Source organism: Paroedura picta, chromosome 2 (assembly GCF_049243985.1).
Source record: "Paroedura picta isolate Pp20150507F chromosome 2, Ppicta_v3.0, whole genome shotgun sequence".
NCBI classification, from domain to species: domain Eukaryota; kingdom Metazoa; phylum Chordata; class Lepidosauria; order Squamata; family Gekkonidae; genus Paroedura; species Paroedura picta.
This window is the reverse complement of record NC_135370.1, coordinates 180,278,910-180,300,886: the sequence shown is the minus strand read 5'-3', so window position 1 is coordinate 180,300,886 and position 21,977 is coordinate 180,278,910. Positions and strand designations below refer to the sequence as shown.

The following is a 21,977-nucleotide window of genomic DNA, read 5'->3' as shown; positions in this document are numbered from 1 at the left end:
TCACAAAGCTCCACAATGATGTCAGAACTGGCTACCCGCCCCAGGAAGGTCTTTGCAGGAAATACACAGGAAGAAGATAAGCAGAAGTACAGGCCATTTTGCATAGCAGGCCAGTGACTTCAATTGGCTTAGAAATGGGTAGCCCAGCCTAGCCCAATCTCGTCAGAAGCTCTGCAGGGATAACCACGGTAAATACTGGGATGGAGGTCCACCACGCAACTCCAGGTATTAGGATCAGTGTTGGCGTCTGTCTCCTGCCATGTTTTACTATATGGATGTCTTTCTTTCTCAGGTCTACTCACCCTATGAAAGTCTTTGCAGTAAATCCACAGGAAGGAGCTAAACACAATTGAGGGACTTGGGAATGTTCAGCCTGGAGAAAAGGAGGTTGAGAGGGGACATGATAGCCCTCTTTAAGTATTTGAAAGGTTGTCACTTGGAGGAGGGCAGGATGCTGTTCCCATTGGCTGCAGAGGAGAGGACACGCAGTAATGGGTTTAAACTACAAGTACAACGATATAGGCTAGATATCAGGAAAAAAATTTTCACAGCCAGAGTAGTTCAGCAGTGGAATAGGCTGCCTAAGGAGGTGGTGAGCTCCCCCTCACTGGCAGTCTTCAAGCAAACGTTCGATACACACTTTTCTTGGATGCTTTAGGATGCTTAGGGCTGATCCTGCGTTGAGCAGGGGGTTGGACTAGATGGCCTGTATGGCTCCTTCCAACTCTATGGTTCTTTGATTCTATGATTCTACAGGCTGTTTTGCAGAGCAGGCCAGTGACTTCAATGAGCTTCACAATGGGTAGCCCCCCGCTAGCCCAATCTCGCCAGAAACTAAACAGGGCTAGCCGTGGTAAATACTTGGATGGGAACCTGCCATGAAAATAGTCGTGAATTCCCTGCGTTCTGCAGGGTGTTGAACAAGATGACCCTAGAAGTACCTTCCATGATGGTATGATTGCCAAGATCTAGACTGGCACCTGTCTCCTGCCATGTTTCACTGTCTGGATATTTCATTCCCTTCTCTGTTCTCTGTAGGAGAGGATGGAAACGGGGATTGTTTTGATGTGCTGATCGGTTCATGGTTTCACTTTGATCTCTTTGTAGGCTATGCAATTGCTCTTGTTGAGGATAATTATCATTGTTTTATTTTTATGGATAGCTGGGTGATGGGAGGAGTTGACAGTCCAGCCTCATCTGCATAGCCCTGGCTTCAAAGACAGGGTGACGGGGACAAAAAAATCAGAGTCCAGTGGCACCTTTAAGACCAACAAAGATTTATTCAAGGCGTGAGCTTTCGAGTGCCTTCACACCTGCATGCTACAAATGGACCTGGGAAAATGGGGAGGTGACTCTCCGAAGTGGGGGCGGGTGACGGAGCTTGCAGGTGGGGCCGATTGTGGATATATCGATTTCGACGAGTATTGTCAATCTGTCTTAAGAAAGATTTTCATGGAGTTTGTTAAATCTATGGGTTCAGAAACTCGGATACTGCATGTTCATTTCAGCTCTTTATTGACCCCAGCTCTAAGGTACAAGAGAACTCATAAAGAACCGAGGAAAGTCCCCGAAAAAACCCCAAATATATACTAGGTGGAAGAATAGGAGATTCCTGCCACTGCATGCCGTTGGTCAGTTTCACTTTCAGCCGATTATTGATTCTGTAAATGTTGAAGGGGGGTGGCAGGTGACAGTGGATGAGCGATTGGGATGTGAGTGTCCTGCACAGTGCAGGGGGTTGGACTAGATGACCCAGGAGGTCCCTCCCAGCTCTATGTTTCTATGATTCTAAATTCCGTCTAAACCTCTGGAAGAAGCTCCTGACAGTGAGAGCGGTTTCTCAGTGGAACAGGCTTCCTCGGGAGGTGGTGGGTTCTCCATCTTTGGAAATTTTTAAACAGAGGCTGGAGAGCCATCTGACGGAGAGGCTGATTCTGTGAAGGTTCAAGGGGGTGGCAGGTGACAGTGGATGAGCGATTGGGATGTGAGTGTCCTGCACAGTGCAGGGGGTTGGACTAGATGACCCAGGAGGTCCCTCCCAGCTCTATGATTCTATGATTCTAAATTCCGTCTAAACCTCTGGAAGAAGCTCCTGACAGTGAGAGCGGTTTCTCAGTGGAACAGGCTTCCTCGGGAGGTGGTGGGTTCTCCATCTTTGGATATTTTTAAAAGGGCTGGACAGCCATCTGACAGAGAGGCTCTTATTATTTTCTCAATAATTTTCTCCCCTGCAAGGACAAGTTCATAGCCAAAAATATAAAGGGAAACGTAACAGATAAGCTCTTGTGAGTCGCTGCTGACTACTTCAGATCCCAAGAATCAGATCCCAGATATCTGAAGAAGTGAGCTATAACTCATGAGAGCTCCTCCCCTGCCACAGAAATTTGGTTAGTCTCTCAGGTGCTCCTTTTCGCTCTTTTACAGCTACAGATTAACATGGCGAACAATCTTGATATTTGGAAGTTTGTGCACAATATCACAAGAGGGCAGCATTGTCCTACTTTCCACGAGATGTAACAAAACATGTTCTTTTCTTCGAAGCGGAAAGAAAACCCACACAATTGTGGGAATGTTGATGTCAGGGGAGGGCTGCGTGGACTTTCACACATTACATTTTTAGGTTGTACACCTAAGATGTTTTAATTGTGTGCAGAATAACATTCCAGACGTGAGCATGTGTCAAGTCACAGATATGGTACTTATCAATCTGCTTCTCAAAAAGTTGAAGTTGAATGTCGGCCTGCCCCTCCCAGCCTGTAAGACGGATATCCTCTGTGATTTGGAGAGTGGAATACCTTTTGTGATGAGCCAGAAAGAGTTGAAGGAGAAAAAATGTCATGGGCTTGTCAGATCTTGGAAGGTAAGTAGGGCTGGTACTTAGATGGGAGACCACCAAGGAAGGCTCTGCAGAGGAAGGCCATGGCCAACCACCTCTGCTTCACACTTGCTTGGAAAGCCCCTTGCTGGAATCAGCATAGGTCTAGGATGGGAGACCACCAAGGAAGGCTCTGCAGAAGAAGGCAAAGGCCAACCACCTCTGCTTCTCACGTGCCTTGAAAGACCTTTGCTGGGGTGATCATGTCTAGGATGGGAGACCACCAAGGAGGGCTCTGCAGAGGAAGGCTATGGCCAACCACCTTTGCTTCTCACTTGCCTGGAAAGCCCCTTTATATATTTATTTATTGAATAAATAGATTACAATACAGTCCCATGGTTCCCTCAATAAAACTATTAAAACCAACTAATATCAATATCAAGGCGGTAGGCAAAAAAACCCTGTCTATACCCTTCGTTCATCCGGGGGACAACCATGTTACTAATCTCCTAATGGGAGTGAGGTACCAGATCAGTCAGATGGACCCAGGAGGCCCAAGATCGAATGTCGGGATCTCCCGCCCTGGCCTCAACCATATGCCTGGCAGAAGAGCTCCGTCTTGCATGCCCTGCGGGAAGCTGCTAGCTCTTCCGGGAGCTCATTCCACCGGTTGGGGCCAGGGCCGAAAAGGCCCTGGCCCGGGTTGAGGCCAGGCGAATGTCCCGGGGGCCTGGAACTACCAGTAGGTTTGTACCCACAGACCGAAGAGCTCTGCGGGGGGCATAAGCAACCAAGTGGTCCCGTAGGTAGGCACTTGCTGTGGAGTCAGCATAAGTCTAGGATGGGAGATCACCAAGGAAGGCTCTGCAGAAGAAGGCAGTGGCCAACCATCTTGCCTTCCTTCTTGCCTTGAAAGCCTCTTGCTGGTGTCAGCACAAATCTTGGATGGGAGACCACCAAGGAAGACTCCGTAGAGGAAGGCAATGGCCAACCCCCTTCTTCCCTCTTGCCTTCTTGCTGGAGTCAGCTGGCTGCACGTAAAGGAGGAGTGGGGGAATCGAACCTGCGTCCCTAGATCAGAGGCTGCTGATCTTAACCACTGTGGCACGCTGGCTCGAGTAATCTCCTCCTCTGTGCTGTGGCCTCAGTCCAGCCCCCCTGCCTGGTGACCAAGAGGGTCATGTCTTTCATTGCCACAATGACCCGAGCATGAACAGTGACGTTCTGTGGCTCCTTGTATCAAAGAGCAGCACCTAAGGCTGGCCGGGGGTGGGTGAGACTGTTGCTGCTTGTCTCTAGTGGGTTGTGGGGTTTTAATGGGGGTTTTAATAGGGGGTGAATCTACATCAGTGGTTCTCAGCCTTCCTCATGCTGCGACCCTTCAATACAGCTCCTCATGTTGTGGTGACCCCCAACCATAAAATTATCCAAGTGTTCTTCCACAGAAATTACACCAAAACTGACCCATGGCATGAAGATCCATTGTTCGTCATTGTATATAAATTGGGTGTTTTTTCCAGGGTTTCTCAGTTCAGCTCTGCCTCTTGTCCCACCATGCCGATCTCGCTCTTTTCCGCTGCTCCAGACAGAAGAAAGCTTTATCTCGATCTACCCCGCAAGGCTGTTGTGTGGATGGTGCCCCCTCCCGCGGCCAAGCTGCTTGCCCTGCCGCGACCCCTGGGGAAGGGATATCCGACCCCCAAAGGGGTCCTCACCCCCAGGTTGAGAACCAGTGCTGTACATGGTTGTAACCTGCCATGAGTTGTCGTTGAGAGTGGCAGGATAAGAATCAAATAATCGAATAATAAATAAAATAAAATAAAAGAATAAAGCATCGGGCGCCATCTGCTCTGTTCGGCCGCCACGACGGTTCCGTCTCGGCAATGCTTGCAAGTCAGCCTGGTGGTTTATTATATCAAGAGGAAAACGCATTTGAACGCGGGCCGGCGTGGTGCATGAGCCTGCCGGCTCACGCCAACCCGGGAAAGCGGTTTTGCTGTTTCCCCTCGCTGAGGGAATGCGTAATCACTTAGGCACAGCCGGAAGAAGGCTGGATTCCACTCAAAAGTAAATAAATAGCTTTTCTTTAAAAAGAAAAAGAAAAAGGCACACACAATAAAAAACATACTCGCACGACAACAATGCGAAAACCAGCAAACGCGCTAGAGCCGCAGGTCTCGTTTCCTCGCGTTGCATTGCCATAGAAACAAACAAAAATATAAGAGTTTATAAGCCAAAGAGGTTCCATCTGTGCTCTCAATTTATTTATTTTTGTTTGCCTTGTAAGAATCTAGAGTTTTTAAAGGGCAGAAAGAGCCGATAAAGAGACGGGAGTGAGAGGGATGACCTTTGGTTTACTGCTGGTCGCGGAACAATAGGCCAGCTTCCAAGTTATACAGAACGCTTCATTTTATGAAGTAATTGTCCAGACATTTTAACCTCCTTTGCTCAACTCAGATATCTTCTGCATGGAATCAGAGAATCATAGAGTTGGAAGGGACCTCCTGGGTTATCTAGAAGGAATTGGTTCTTATATGATGCTTTTCTCTACCTGAAGGAGGCTCAAAGCGGCTTATAGTTGCCTTCCCTTTCCTCTCCGCACAACAGACACCCTGTGAGGTGGGTGAGGCTGAGAGAGCCTTGATATTACTGAAGAAGAAGAAGAAGAAGAAGAGTTGGTTCTTATATGCCACTTTTCCCTACCCGGGTCAAAGCGGCTTCCACTCTCCTCCCCATTCCTCTCACCACAACAGACACCATATGGAGTGGATGAGGCTGAGAGAGCCCTGAGATTCCTGCTCGGTCAGAACAGTTTTATCAGTGCCGTGGGGAGCCCAAGGTCACCCAGCTGGCTGCATGTGGGGCAGTGCAGAATCGAACCTGGCATGCCAGATTAGAAGTCCGTACTCCTAACCACGACACCAAGCTGACCCCCGCCCGAGACTCTGTCAGCCTGAGTAGACTCTTACCCTGATGGCCCAATAGTCTGGTTCAGTAGAAGGCAGCTTAATGTGTTCATGTGATCTTGGGCCATTCCCACACCTTCAGCCACATCTACCTCACAGGGTCGTCGTGAGGATAACACGGTGGACTGGAAAAAGACATAAGAGGCCCTGATTGGGGAGAAAGGTGGGTATAGATGAACGAATTAAAGAAATAAAAGTGTAATAACTTACACCAGCGTCGAGTTTAGTATAGCAAAACCACCTTCTTGAAGTGACTTTGACAGATGGGCAAAAAAGTCTAGCGTGTTTATAATCAAACAATCCCCGTTCTTCCCCCCAGCTTATTTAACAAGTCGCTTTGACTAATTGAGAAAAGTTTAATGAATTTTGTGTTTCTCCCCTCCCCCCCTGGAAAAAAAGAGAGGAAAAAAAAGTAATTACTTTGTGCTACCAATGTACTCATTTGAAAAATTCATTAGATTTCTGTTTTCATGTAAATACTTCTGCCAAATTGCATTAACCAAGCCCAGCTTATTAGGGGTTCATGGTTCACATAGTATCTGAAAAGGAATAATTGTATAACTGCTCAGCAAAAACAAAGTAAATGTTTCTCCTGAGCTTCGGCAATTAAAAAAGGGGAAATTAGAACTGTTCAGGCTCAAAAACGCAAATATGGCATGTTGCCCATGAACAGGAAAATAAAACGATAATATGCAGCCGGAGATGCGGAGAATCTCGTGATTCCCCCACCCCCCGTGGTACCTTTTGTGAACTGCTGAGAGTTTCAGAGCTGTGGGATTTGTGGCACGCTTGGACCAAAACCTTTAGGTGACCTCTTGCAGGACCAGTGAAGTCCAAAAATTCTGCTGTGTCACCTCTGTCAAAATCAGCCATGATGTCCGACTTTGGGATTTCCTGCTGCAAGATATGGACCATAGCCCCTTACAAAGACTGGTTTTCAATCCGAGGTGAGTGGTCTGGCCGAACAAGCCCTCTGCGGGTTTGAATCGTCACCCCAGCTGGAGAGAAATTCCTCACTGGCTGCCTACTTGTTCCTCTTCCACGTAACCCAGTGATTCTCAACCTGGGTGTCCGGTCCCCTTTGGGGGTTGAACGACCCTTTCACGGGGTTCGCAGCAGGGCAAGCCGATTGACCGTGTGTGTGTTTGTGTGCCATCCACACAACAGCCTTGCGGGGTAGATCGAGGTAGAGCATTTGTCTGTCTGGAGCAGCGGGAAAGAGCGAGATGGGCATGGCGGGGCAAGAGGCAGAACTGAGCTGAGAAACCCTGGGAAAAAAACAAATTTATATACAATCATGAACAATGGATCTTCACACCATTGGTCAGTTTCGGTTTAATTTCTGTGAAAGAACCCTTGCATAATTTTAGGTTTGGGAGGTCACCACAACAGGAGGAACTGAATTAAAGGTTCGCGGCATCCGGAAGGTTGAGAACCACTGACCTAATCTGTCTGTGATGTAGAAGAAGAGAGTCTCAAAGTGAAGAAGAAGAAGAAGAGAGTTGGTTCTTATATGCCGCTTTTCCCTACCCGAAGGAGCCTCAAAGCGGCTACCCATCCCCTTCCCATTCCTCTCCCCACAACAGACACCCTGTGGGGTGGGTGAGGCTGAGAGAGCCCTGATATTCCTGCTCAGTCAGAACAGCTTTATCAGTGCCGTGATGAGCCCAAGGTCACCCAGCTGGCTGCATGTGGGGGAGTGCAGAATCGAACCCATCATGCCAGATTAGAAGTCCGCACTCCTAACCACTACACCAAACTGCCTCTCTAATTGCCAGTTTGGCTTCCAATTGCCTTCTCTTCCTTTCCCCACAATAGACACCCTGTGAGGCAGGTGAAGCTGAGAGAGCTCTGAAAGAACTGCTCTGAAAACAACATTTCTAACAGGACCAGGACTAGCCCAAGGTCACCCAGCTGGCTGCATGTAGAGGAGTGGGGAATCAAACCCAGTTATCAAGATTAGAGGTCACTGCTGTTAACCATGACACCTAGCTGGGGTCAGGGATGCCTGGTCTGAGACCCTTAAGGGCATGGTCCCTGCGGAGTTGTCAACTCTGGCTCATTTGGAAAATAATATGCCGGAGGAGATGGTGGTTGCCCAGCACGGTGTTCTGGTTAACAGCGTCGTCGTCTAATCTGGCGAGCCACATTAGATTCCTCACTCCTCCAGTTTGGTGGGAGCCAGTTTGGTGTAGTGGTTAGGAGTGTGGACTTCTAATCTGGCATGCCGGGTTCAAATCGATTCTGCACTCCCCCACATGCAGCCAGCTGGGTGACCTTGGGCTTGCCATGGCACTGATAAAGCTGTTCTGACCGAGCAGGAAACACAGGGCTCTCTCAGCCTCACCCACCTCACAGGGGGTCTGTTGTGGGGAGAGGAAAGGGAAGGCGACTGGAAGCCACTTTGAGACTCCTTTGGGTAGAGAAAAGCGGCATATAAGAACCAATTCTTCTTCTTCTTCTTCTTCTTCTTCTTCTTCTTCTTCTTCTTCTTCTTCTTCTTCCATATGCAGGTAGCTGGGTGACCTTGGGCTAGTCACAGCCCTGATAGTGCCGTTCTCACAGAGCTCTCTCAGCCTTACTTACCTCGCACGGTATCCATTGTGGGCAGAGGAAAGGGAAGGTGACTGTAAGCCACTTGTAGACTCCTTCAGGCAGTGAAAAGAAGGGTATAAAAACCAACTCTTCTTCCCTTCTTCCGTGTGGAATTTTATTCAATTTATTTAACGCCCCTCCCAGACCAGCCGGCTCGTGGCGGTTTTCACCGTCTTCCATCCTTCAAAGGGTATCCTCACCTCGTCTACATTTCGTCCATGTTAAGCCATTTTATTATTATTATTATTATTATTATTATTATTATTATTATTATTATTATTGATATCGATATCATTATTATTATTATTAATTTATTTATTTTAGATTTTTATACCTCCCTTCCATCCGGCTCCGGGGGGGGGTTAAAGGTTAAGGTTTTGGAATGGGGAGTGCGCTGTTAAGCACCTCTCGCAAAAATAAAGACAAGGGGTGTGCGTGTGTGTGTGTCCCGCTCCGTGCTGAACACACAGCGCCTTCATAACGACTCGTGACGTACCACGTTGGGAGTGTAGGTTCGTGGGCTGCCTCCGCTCCGTTTCGCCGTCGATCCGCCGCGCCTCGTACAAGCGAATAGTGCGAAAACGTAGGCAGGACTTACCAAAAAAAAAGAAAGAAAAAAAAGCCCCACGACAACCCACGACTCTCGTAAGGTCGGAAGGGTGCACATCGGAAGGGCTAATTGTCAAAATCTTTAATTGTTACCCTATGCCCTCGGCTCCCCTCGTGGGATAGTGGCACACCGGTGGGGTTATTAGGGCGGAAATTTGACTGTCACTCTGCCTAATGGAACACTTTTCCCTCATTTTCTCCTTAGGGCAGCTGTAGGAGTTCAACCTTATAATTGTTGCTCTTACCGTAATTGGAGGTAGTGGGAGTATGTATAATTCCATTGTCTTTCCTGTAAGGGGGTAGGTTTATTTACGACCGATTTGGTGACTCCTAACACAGTGAAGAATGCATTAGTTTGGCTTCCCGGATGGGCGAGAGCAACCCGAAAGCTGTTATTAACTGGGGCGGGGGGGGGGGAACGAGCCCTCGAGGTGGAAGTCTGGAGCAACCATTAACAGCGTGCGCGTCGGCTTCTGGCAGCCCTGTAGGGTATTCGAGGCATGAGGGGAACTGAGGTGGTTGGACATTGCCTGTATTAAGCCTGCGGGTTCGGCGAACGCAGACTCCGGTTCTTCAGAACGGCTCGTTTTATTTAGCAACTCCAAACTCCAAACACGGAACAGAGAAAAACAGGCAAGTTCCTGCGCTTTTATACCTTTCAGGCAGCCCGCTGCTGTCTCTGATTGGCCCTAAGCAAAGCAATCCGATTGGCTTGAAGCAGAGCAGTCCGACTGGCCCTTAACAGAGCAATCCGATTGGCCCTAAGCAGAGCAATCTGATTGGGCCTAAGCAGAGCATTCCGACTGGCCCTAACCAGAGCAAGCCCTAAGCAGAGCATTCCGATTGGCCCGAAGCAGAGCAATCCGATTGGCTCGAAGCAGAGCAATCCGATTGGCTCGAAACAGAGTGATCTTGTTGGACCTTAGCAGGTTCCTTTGATTGGTTAGTTCCTTGGCTGGCGGAAGCCCTCCTTTGCATCAGTGACCAAATGCCCGCAGACATAACAACCTGCCTGTATGAAGCCGTGATGCTTCCCCCTACAAGTACTATCCAGGGTTGACCCTGCTTAACTTCTGAGATCCGATGAGTTCGGTTTGGCCTGAGCCATCCAGGTCTGTCAGCAATAGCCGGTATAAAAGAAGAGATTGCGGTACCTTACAGATTTGGAGGGTCATAGGGAGAAGAATAGCTGATGACAGCTCTCATGCACATACCTTACAGAGATGCAGGCTAGCCGTACGTGGGTTCTGGAATGTGGTTTTGAGAGACTGATCCCCTAAAGATGAAATAACATTTTTAGAGGAGCAAGACCTGCTGCAAGCACCCTGACACATCTCACCCCCCAAATACATATTCCTCTTTGAAATATTATGTCTACATATTTGCATCTCCTTGATGTCCCACCCCTGAGAAGAGCTTTTCTCCTGGCACGAATGAATGCTTTCCCCTCAAAGGTCTTAGCGGGAAGATTCCACCGTATCCCATACCATGCGAGACTCTGTCCATGTGTCAGGATGACAGCTTTGTTGCTTTGCTGGGAAACAAGCCTTCTGTAAGCAAATCCTTGCAATTTCTACTCTCTGACAAAGACCCAGAGGTAACCATTTTAGTTGCCAGAGTTTTAACTAAGATGCTTTTATAATATGCTGCCTACCTTGTATTTTATCTTTTATAGTTTATTTAATCATTTTAAGACCATGGCCTATTTTGTTATTTTGTTGAAATTTTAAACCCTATTTTTATATGTCTTATACATATTTTATGCCAATAAAAGGTTACTGACTGACTGATATGCCTCTTTAGGTTTGAGCTGCCAGACAAGGTTGGAGATTCTGCAAGATGGAAGCAGACGCTGAGCTGCGAATAGCACCGATTGGGGGATGCCTGTGACGTTACCGAGGAACCGCCCACTTCCTGCACAAAGCATAACCCGGGAACCTGTTGTCTTCGTCGCCCTCCTGATTTCCTCGGGAGAGTTAGCTTAGAAGCTTAACGGACCTGCGGGTCCTTCACCCATCCCTAGCCCCACATTCCTAATTCTTTTCTGTACCTTCCCCCGCTGTGAAGAGCGCTCCCTTATCGATCTTCAACCTTGGTTCACCTAGTAGGGGTTGGAAATGTACTGCCAGGGATGGCAGGGAAAGCAGACTGGATGTCTCTTGAGTTCGCGTCTTTTAGATCAAAAGCCTGCTCTATGAGAACAGCTTTTCCCGCTTAAACTATCCTCCTGTATAGAGACCCGAGGGGTCTATCCGTACTTGTCTCTGTCAGTGCTCCTGTTCCTGCCAAGCTCTGGCCAACTTCGCCTCATGGAATCCCTCAATAAAGACTGATTTCTTTGCGCCACATGAGAATGGAGCAGTTTTCTATGAGGGGGTCTTCTAGGGTCAGTCGAACCAGCCTACGGTTCATGTCACCTGTTCCTGCAACATTAATAAAGAGAGAAAAGCGGCACATAAGAACCAACTCATCTTCTTCTTCAGTAATCTCAGGGCTCTCTCAGCCTCCCCTCCCTCACAGGGTGTCTGTTGCGGGGAGGGGAAAGGGAAGGCGATTGGAAGCCCTTTTGAGACTCCTGTTGGTAGAGAAAAGCGTCATATAAGAACCAACTCTTCTTCCTCTTCAGTAATCTCAGGGCTCTTTCAGCCTCCCTCACAGGGTGTCTGTTCTGGGGAGAGGAGAGAGAAGGGAATTGTAAGCCGCTTTGAGACCCCTTTGGGTAGAGAAAGGTGGCATAAACTGACCAATTCTCCTCCTTCTCCTTCTTCCCAAAATTGTAATAGTGGGGACACTGACCATTTTCAATGTTGGACAAAGACCAACCAAGCAGCAAAAATCAGAATAACATGATTTATTTGCATAACATCCCTGCAGGGTAATTTTGTGGGCCATGTGCAATTATCTGAGATACGGAGGCCAGCTGGGCTTGTAAAATGGGAGTAAACTAGGGTCCCCAAAGTGGCACCCGGTGACACCTTGCCTGGTGCCCATCACATGTTTCTTGGAAAAGGGCAGGCCAGAGGTCTGGTTTTTACCCAACCAATAACACAAAAGGAAACAAAAAAACCCAACTTGGAAACAGGTGAGAATCGAAAAGGTAGGAATGAAACCAAATGTAGAAACATATAAACAATTTATGATTAGAGCTCAATTGTTTCAAAAACCATCAGAGAATATCTATTTGGCACACACAAAACATCTCGGAGAGTACACCAGAAGTGCCTTGAAGTTGCCTTGAAGTTTGGGTTAGGGTTAGGGAAAGTATGCTTCAGAATGGGTAGGTTTTTGGTTTAGTGGAAGCCTTAGTGCTGGGGAAGATGCTGTGACATGGTTGGGAAAGGCCAAGGGGAATATAAATATTTATTCACAATATTTTACCTGTAGGAATTATGTAAAAAATAGGGTTTTGCACCTGGTTAAGTTCTCATCTTAAAATAATTTCCCCCAGTTTCTGAAGACTTAAAAAGAGGGGGAGAGTCTCCAAATGTGGAGATCTCCAGGACCCAACTGGAGTTTGGCAACCCTAGCTTGTGGCCAAGAGGGAACCTGAAAAACCTAGGACTCCTGGCGGATTATGCAGAATGAATTGATATAACTGACAGGATGAGACATTTGAGAAACAATGAAATAGGATTAGGGTTGCAGAACCAGCCTGAATTCTAAAAACAGAACTGAATCAAAGCACAGACTTAACACAACACATTAAATGAGGCAAAAACGAAGAACCTAGTAGAGAGCTGGTTTGGTGTAGTGGTTAGGAGTGCAGACTTCTAATCTGGCATGCCAGGTTCGATTCTGCACTCCCCCACATGCAGCCAGCTGGGTGACCTTGGGCTCGCCACGGCACTGATAAAACTGTTCTGACCGAGCAGGAATCTCAGGGCTCTCTCAGCCTTCCCTCCCTCACAGGGTGTCTGTTGTGGGGAGAGGAATGGGAAGGCGACTGTAAGCCGCTTTGAGCCTCCTTCGGGTAGGGAAAAGCGGCATATAAGAACCAACTCTTCTTCTTCTTCTTATAGTATGGATTCTAGTTTCAGCAATACACAATACTATAGACTAGGGGTTATTATGCACATACAGGTTTCCACCGAAGTCAGCATGCTGACCCTTTAAATTGTCATTTTTAAAAAGAAGAAGGATAAAGTGGTGGAGACCAAAGTCATTTTTGGGTCCCTGCCAAGGAGAAAGGTGCATTGGAAATGAAATTAAAATTAATACACATTCTCAGCCAAATTTACCTCACGAGGATTGGTGTGAGGATAAAACTGAGGAGACGGAAGCCATTTTGTGTCCCCAATGAGGAGAAAGGTGCATTGGGAGTGAAATAAAGAATTATACACAGTGTCAGCCAAATGTACCTCACAAGGATTGGTATGAGGATAAAACTGAGGAGACCAAAGCCATTTTGTTTCCCTACTGAGGAGAAAGGTGCAGTGGAAGTGAAATAAAAAATTTATACACATTCTCAGCCAAATGTACCTCACAAGGATTGGTATGAAGACAAAACTGAGGAGAAGGAAGCCATTTTGTTTCCCTACTGAGGAGAAAGGTGCATTGGAAGTGAAATAAAAAATTATACACATTCTCTGCCAGATGTACCTCACAAGGATTGGTGTGAGGATAAAACTGAGACAGAAGCCATTTTGCTTTCCCACTGAGGAGAAAGGTGCATTGGAAGTGAAATAAAGAATTATACACAGTCTCAGCCAAATGTACCTCATGAGAGTTGGTGTGAGGACAAAACTGAGGAGACGGAAGCCATTTTGCTTTCCTACTGAGGAGAAAGGTACATTGGAAGTGAAATGGAAAATTATACACATTCTCAGCCAAATGTACCTCACGAGGTTGGGTGTAAGGACAAAACTGAGGAGATGGAAACCATTTTGTGTCCCTACTGAGGAGAAAGGTACATTGGAAGTGAAATGGAAAATTATACACATTCTCAGCCAAATATACCTCACGAGGTTGGGTGTAAGGACAAAACTGAGGAGATGGAAGCCATTTTGTGTCCCTACTGAGGAGAAAGGTACATTGGAAGTGAAATAAAAAATTATATACATTCTCAGCCAAATATACCTCACGAGGTTGGGTGTAAGGACAAAACTGAGGAGATGGAAGCCATTTTGTGTCCCTACTGAGGAGAAAGGTGCAGTGGAAGTAAGTAAGTAAATAAGCGGTCCTGAGGTGACACACCCTAAAAATGGAGGGACCTGGATCCACCATCGAGCGGAGGCGTCCGCGCGGCTTCCTCGCTCGGCGATTGCATTAGCGAGCCGCAGCGGAGTCACTGAGCCGGTCCCTCCGAGCGACGGGCGTAGCAATTTCTGAGCCGGTGAGCACGCCAGGGTAAATCTGCCTTCTACTTTTAACCCCGTTAAGAGATAAGGAATGATTATGCTCCTAATTACTGTGCCGTTACTTTATTGGTTAAATTAACATTCAATGGCAGGGGGTTTTGCTGTGCAATATACAATATTATTTCTCCTACTGTGCACTCAAAGGCCTCCTGTCACAGCAACAGCAGGCCGGCAGGAGAAATCCTTTTAACAAATAGGTAAATATAAGCCTTGGGGGGAAAAATAAGGGGGAAGGGGTAATTATTTCAGCTATGTTAGTGGTGAAGAGGGAGAAAAGGGGCTAAAAATAAGTCAAAAAGAGCTGGGGAAAGATGAAAACGGTCTGCTGGGGAAACAGCTACGAATCCGAAGAATTGCAGAAGTGACGGCGGAAGGAGAGTCCTGCTAGAACAGTTCAGAAGTTTACGATGTCCAGAGTATTGTATCCCAAAATGGCTGACCGGATGCCACTGGGAACCCCACAAGTGGGGTGTAGAGTCTCTTCCTCTTGTTCGTTTCCCCAAGCAACAGATATTCAGAGGCACACTGCCTGGACATGGAAGTTCTACTTCACCGCCTCTCATAAATCATAGAATCATAGAGTTGGAAGGGGCCACACAGGCCATCTAGTCCAACCCCCTGCTCAACGCAGGATCAGCCCTAAGCATCCTAAAGCATCCAAGAAAAGTGTGTATCCAACCTTTGCTTGAAGAACCTTTGCTTGAACTGCACACAGTACTCCAGGTGTGGTCTGACCAGTGCCATATACAATGGGACTATGACATCTTGTGATTTTGATGTGATGCCTCTGTTGATACAGCCCAAAAATGCATTTGCCTTTTTTACCGCTGCATCACACTGCCTGCTCATGTTTAGTTTACAATCCACAAGTACCCCAAGGTCTCGTTCACACACAGTGTTACCTAGAAGCGTATCCCCCATCCAGTAGGCATGCTTTTCATTTTTCTGACCCAGATGCAGAACTTTACACTTATCTTTATTAAATCTTTATTAAATCTATCAGCTCTCCGTTTAACGCTCATTAATTGTCACAATATCCGGTGCGCTGACAGTTCCACAAGTCAGTTGTGTCGGGGGAAAAGAAGAAGAGACAGCATGATGTAGTGGTTAAGATCGGCGGCAAGCCGGGTTTGATTTCCCGCTCCTCATGCACCCAGCTGGGTGACCTGAGACTAGTCACAGTCCTGATAGAGCTTTTCTCACAGAGCAGCCCTGTCAGGTCTCTCTCAATCTCACTGCCTCACAGAGTATCTGTTGTGGGGAGAAGAAGGGGAGACGCTTTGAGACTCCTTCGGGTAGAGAAAAGCGGCATATAAGAACCAACTCTTCTTCTTCTTCTTCTTCTTCAGGAATATCAGGGCTCTCTCAGCCTCCCCTCCCTCACAGTAAGTCTGTTGTGGGGAGAGGAAGGGGAGACGCTTTGAGACTTCTTCGGGCAATGAAAAGCAAAGCGTAAAAACCAACTCTTTTTCTTCTTCTTTTGTCTGTGGTAAATCCACCACCATTCCATACAGATCAGAATCTCCTCCCTGTTCACAAAGAGGATTACCACTGAGTACTATCGGTGTATCCATTACTGCCTTCTAGCCCATCCTTCCTCTAAGGAGACCTTTCTTTTTATCCTTACAACACCCTACGAGGTAGTTGGGGCTGAGAGAAACTGCCAGTCTTCACTGGCAGTCTTCAAGCAAAGCTGGATGCACACTTTTCTTGGATGCTTTAGGATGCTTAGGGCTGATCCTGCGTTGAGCAGGGGGTTGGACTAGATGGCCTCTATGGACCCTTCCAACTCTATGATTCTATGATTCTATGATTCTATGAAACTGGACCACGGGGCAGAGTGAGCTTTGAGGGCAGAGGACGAATGGGAATGAGGCTCTTCCTGTTCTGGGTCAGGCATGCTGAAGTGCCAAACCAGCTTGCTCCTCTTCTGGGTCTGAATCAGGGGCTCAAACCGTTCCCTCACGCTGGCTTTCCATCATGCCAAATCACACCCCCCATCCCCGTTCAAAACCAAAATTGTCCGCATGATGCAGCTATTAAGCACCAGTTCCTGTCACCCTGTCAAAAATATATCAGTTTATTTTATTTCCTACATTTATTCCCTACTTTTCTTTGAATTGCAGGTTCACATCCTTCCTCTGCCACGGGGAGCTTGCTCGGCAGCCTAACCCACCTCACAGGGTCGTTGTGAAGAGCGATTGGAGGGAAGGAATGATGTAGGAAATGGCCCTAATCAGATCTTTGCTCCTTCAAGGTCAGTACTGTCCACTCAGATTGGCAGATGCTCTCCAAGCTCCCAGGTGGAGGTCTTTCACATCACCTCCGACCTGGTTGTTTTAATGGGAGATGCCAGGGATTGAACTTGGGACCTTCTGCATGCCAATGCACAAGCATTGCTTCTTCCCAAGGAGAATGACATCAAGTGGGACTCCCCCAGACAACACTCCCCCCGCATGGAGAATGTCCTCTGACAGGTGCATTCAAAAACTGTTCAGGTGTTGAGATTTTAATAATCTATTTTATTTATTGTGCATAAGGTTTTAATACCCATGTTTTATTGATGTAAATGTATGTTGTACACCACCCTGAGCTGCATGAGAAGGCAAAATATAAATTTAACAACAACAACAACAAGAAGACATTAGAATAATAGAATCATAGAGTTGGAAGGGACCTCCAGGGTCATCTAGTCCAACCCCAGCAAAATGCAGGAAATTCACAATGACCTGCCCAACCACAATGACCCAATTCCATGGACAGATGACGCCCCCCCCCCAAGCCCAATTATCCTTCCTCTTCTTCAATAATATCAGGGCTCTCTCAGCCTCACCTCCCTAACAGGGAGTCTGTTGTGGGGAGAGGAAAGGGAAGGCAAATGTAAGCCGTTTTGAGACTCCTTCTGTCAGAGAAAAGCAGCATATAAGAACCAACTCTTCTTCTTCTCCTTCAGTAATCTCAGGGCTCTCTCAGCCTCCCCTCCCTCACAGGGTGTCTGTTGTGGGGAAAGGGAAGGCGACTGTAAGCCGCTTTGAGAGTCCTTTGGGTAGAGAAAAGCAGCACATAAGAAGCAACACTACTACTTCTTCTTCTTCTTCATCATCATCATCATCATCATCTCTGCGGTCTGGAGATTATCCCCAGGTCCCACCTGGAGGTTGCCATCCCTAAGTCCAAGTGAGAACGGTAGCCTATGCATAAGAGAAATTTAAAAATAAATCAAATTACAAAACTAAAAAAAGTGGTGCAAGATCGAAAATCATAGTGACAATTGGTCCATCAGACAACCAAGAGTTGGACTCAACGGAATCATCATCAACTTTAAACATTATCAAACTGAATGCCCATTGCTGAAAAGTTTAAAAAACAGCTACCTTTGCCCAACTCCACAAGATACGAGCTTGTCCACCGTAACCCCCCCTCCCTTCAATAAGCAAAAGGGACTAATTTGCTCTAAGAAAGCCCCCTTTGTTCCAGCGCAGTCGAGGGGGTCCTGGTGTCCCCTCCAACCTCTGACTCCCAGCGACGGTGGGGCTACAAGCCGGTGCTGAAAGGTCTTTTCAACAGCGTTTGGCTTGTTCCAATTTGCTTTCCAAGGTTGCTGATCAGGGCGGCGAAGGAAGCCCGCAAAAGGATCGAGTTCTATTAATTGGGTCCGGCCGGCTCTCTTGTTCAAGTCCTATTTAGTTTCGCTGGCAGTTCCACTCGGCGAGCTAATTGAATCCAAAGTGTGGCCAACCGGCCCCGTGTGCCAGTCTATGGTTTCACGTTCAGGTGGGAGCTCTGCTGCCGTGCAGCAACAGATACGCCACACCTGGTCAAAAGGTGAAGAAATGGGGGGAGATTTCTGTTGGGGAAAGGGGTCAACGACGGCGCTCGATTCTTCTTCCTAGGGGAAGACATTCGATTCCTCCTGAGACGGGCATCTCTGGGACAACAGGCGTGGAATTGTAGCTGAATAATCCCTTCCTTCGAAAAAGACAGGAGTAATTTATGCTTGCTCCCCAACCTTGAATGATGTCTGCTAGGATCCTTTGAGGCAGGGGTAGTCAACCTGTGGTCCTCCAGATGTTCACGAACTACAATTCCCATGAGCCCCTGCCAGCGTCTGCTGGCAGGGGCTCATGGGAATTGTAGTTCATGAACATCTGGAGGACCACAGGTTGACTCCCCCTGCTTTGAGGAACCACGGACCAGGAGGACACGGTGAATAATTTATTTTATCTATTTTTATTTTGTTTCCTGTTTATGCCACCTTCCTTTACGGCCCAGGGCGGTTTACAATATGAATTCGCAACTCACAAAACCATGGTTATATTGGTACAGTACAAGGAAGTTGGGCTTAACAGGTGTCTAACTTTATGAATATTCTAACAACTGTTAACTACCCAATATACTCGCGTATAAGCCTAATTTTTCACACCCGTACCCGTTTTCACACTGGAAAAGCCCTCCTCGGCTTATACGTGGGTATATACCGTAATTCAAATAAGAGCCTGTTCCAGCCAGCCAATCATTGCATTGCCTTTTGCAAATGTGTCCTGCCAGCTGAGCTTGCTCTGGCAGCTTGTAGGACATCAACGGTTTGACTGAGGGACTCTGATCTTTTTTTCCCCCTGTTGCCTTCACTTCTTCCTCTTCTTAATCACTTCTTCCAACCTTTTGGTTTCGGTGGGTGAAAAGCGGGGTACAAAACCAGCAGCTATTCATCCTGTTGACTTTTCTGCATTTGTGTGTGTGTGTGTGTGGGGGGGGAAGGCTGGATGGGAGAGCCTGTGATGATAGAGCATTTCCTACCCTCGGCTTATATGCGAGTCAATACGTTTGCCCAGATTTTGCGGTAAAATTAGGTCCCTTGGCTTATATGCAGGTCGGGTTATATTCAAGTATATACGGTACTTAACTGTATGTGCAACCCTTAGTTCTGGTTCGGGTGGCCAGATTAGGGTGCTGTGCCTGATGGGTGTATCTGATGTGGGGAGGGGGTTCCTGGCAGGGCCTAGGCGATGGTGTTGTTTTCATTTAAAAGCGGAAGAGACCCATTTTGCAGACCGTGTGGAACTGTGGAAGCTCTGGCAGGGTCCTGATCTCCTCCGGGAGCTCGTTCCACCAGGTGGGGGCCAGGACAGAGAAAGCCCTGGCCCTGATCGAAGCCAGATGAGCTTCCTTGGGGCTAGGGATCACCAGCTTGTTGGAGTTTGTAGAGTGTGGTGCTCTCTGGGCGGATAATTAGCCGAAAATTCTTTTGAATTAATTTCAACCCATTGGTTCTGGTCTGACCCTCTGGGGCAACAGAAAACAAGTCTGCTCCGTCCTCCATGTGACATTTCTCATGGGGTTGACAGGGCCTTGCTCATCAATTCACATGCAGGTCCCTGCTAGGCAGGAGCCTCACAGGGGAAGTCCTGGTCATCTCTTGGGAGCCCCAGGAGGGCAGGGATGCCGGGGACACCCGGAGAGCAGCACTGTTGGCCCGATCTCTTCAGAGACGGCTCATTCATGGAATCACAGAATCATAGAATCATAGAGTTGGAAGGGGCCACACAGGCTATCTAGTCCAACCCCTTGCTCAGAATCAGAATCACAGAATCATAGAGTTGGAAGGGGCCATACAGGCCATCTAGTCCAACCCCCTGCTCAACACAGGATCAGCCCTAAGCATCCTAAAGCATCCAAGAAAAGTGTGTACCCAACCTTTGCTTGAATACTGCCAGTGAGGGGGAGTTCGCCACCTACTTAGGCAGCCTATTCCACTGTTGAACTATAATTCACTATATGAAACCTCCATTCCTGCATGTCTTTACTTGGAACTGGGCCAGGATTGGATCACGTCAGGTTTAGATGCGGGCCCATCCAGACTAAAGTCCTGACACCCGCCAATGAGATCTGCACAAATCCTGAAATCACAAAATCGATCGATCGATCGATTAATTTATCTTTTACCTTATTCATAGAGACTCAAGGGGATTACACAGAATGAGTCAATACAGTCAACAGGCTGGTATGTTCAACAAAGTATGATTAGGGCTGTAGGACCATCCAGAAATCTGGAAATAGGACTGGAGCGTGACAAATTCAACGAGCCAAAATCACACAGCAGGATCATACTTATAGCAAGTTTCCACCAGAAATATAGACTACGGTTCTTAATCGCATATCCGAGTCACTTTGTGAATCATGTTGTAGATTGTGCAGAAACACCCTTGTGAATAATTCTGGTTATGCATTGCTGGGGAAATGTGGGAGCCTTCCTGACCTTCCCGGGGAGGCCGTTCTGTATGGCGGGAGCCAAAATGGAGAAAGCCCCTGTTCAGGCAATAGTTGACGTTGCACATTTACAGGTTGGCACCCACGGAAGCCCTTGATGACTGGAGTGAAGGTGTTACAGCAGGATGCAGAGAGAGAGAGAGGCGGTACCGAATTAAGATGATGAAGAAGAAGAGTTGGTTCCTTTATGCTGCTTTTCTCTACCTGAAGGAGTCTCAAAACGGCTTACATTTGCCTTCCCTTTCCTCTCCCCACAACAGACACCCTGTGATGTGGGTGAGTCTGAGAGAGCCCTGATATTATTGAAGAAGAAGAAGAGTTGGTTCTTATATGCTGCTTTTCTCTCTCAGACGAACTCTTCTTCTTCAGTAATATCAGGCCTCTCTCAGCCTCACCCACCTCACAGGGTGTCTGTTGTGGGGAGAGGAAAGGGAAGGCGAATGGAAGCCACTTTGAGACTCCTTTGGGGAGAGAAAAGCAGCATATAAGAACTCTTCTTCTTCTTCAGTAATGTCAGGGCTCTCTCAGCCCCTCCTTCCTCACAGGGTGTCTGTTGTGGGGAGAGGAAAGGGAAAGCATCATATAAGAACCAACTTCTTCTTCTTCTTCTTCTTTAATAATATCAAGGCTCTCTCAGCCTCAACTCCCTCACAGGGTGTCTGTCGTGAGGAGGGGAAGGGAAGGTGGCAGTTAGCCCCTCTGAGACCCATGAGGCCTGCTGGGGGTCCTTGGGCCATCCCATTTCTCTCAGAGCTCTACCCCCCCCACACACACACAGACACAGAGACACCTGCCTCATAGGGTGTCTGTTATGGGGAGAGGAAAGGAAAGCGGATTGAAAGCCGCTCTGAGACTCCTTCAGGCAGTGAAATGTGAGATATAAAAACCAACTCTTCTTCTTCTCAGCTGGGCCTGCCTCAGTTAGTACCTGGATGGGAGACCACTGAGAAAGTTTAGGGTCACTGTGAGGGTCCTCATCCATTAGCAGCTGCAAGTGATCGCAAGACAAGCAGATCAGAAATACGGCAGGATCGACGAAGCAGTGACATGTCCTTGTTCGTCTTGATATTGTTTTTCCGGACACCAGGGGGCAGCCATGGACTTCCAGCCGCCTGGGCATGCCTGGAGAGAAACTGTGTCAATATAGGTGAAGGAAGGCTTCCTGTTCCGCTTAATTCCTCATTTTCCAAATCGTTAGAGGTTAACCTGTTCCACTTTGCAGAGCAGTCCTGGGGGAAAGGACGGCGTCCGTCAAACCGGGAGGCTTCTGTGCCAGGCTGCACATTACGACTTCCCCGTAGACAACCTTTCTCACTGCACGGATGTCATGGGTTAGGAACAGCAGAGTATTTGGGATACCCACGGGGG

The 21,977-nt window shown here is 47.6% G+C and overlaps 1 long non-coding RNA gene across 1 annotated transcript; it reads left to right on the top strand.

The window, feature by feature from the left end:
• Positions 1-41: 41 nt before the first annotated feature.
• On the top strand, positions 42-11,331 carry LOC143828859 (uncharacterized). Its single transcript, XR_013227941.1, has 2 exons — positions 42-225; positions 10,789-11,331. It is a non-coding gene; the product is annotated as an uncharacterized LOC143828859 (long non-coding RNA).
• The last annotated feature ends 10,646 nt before the right edge of the window (positions 11,332-21,977 follow it).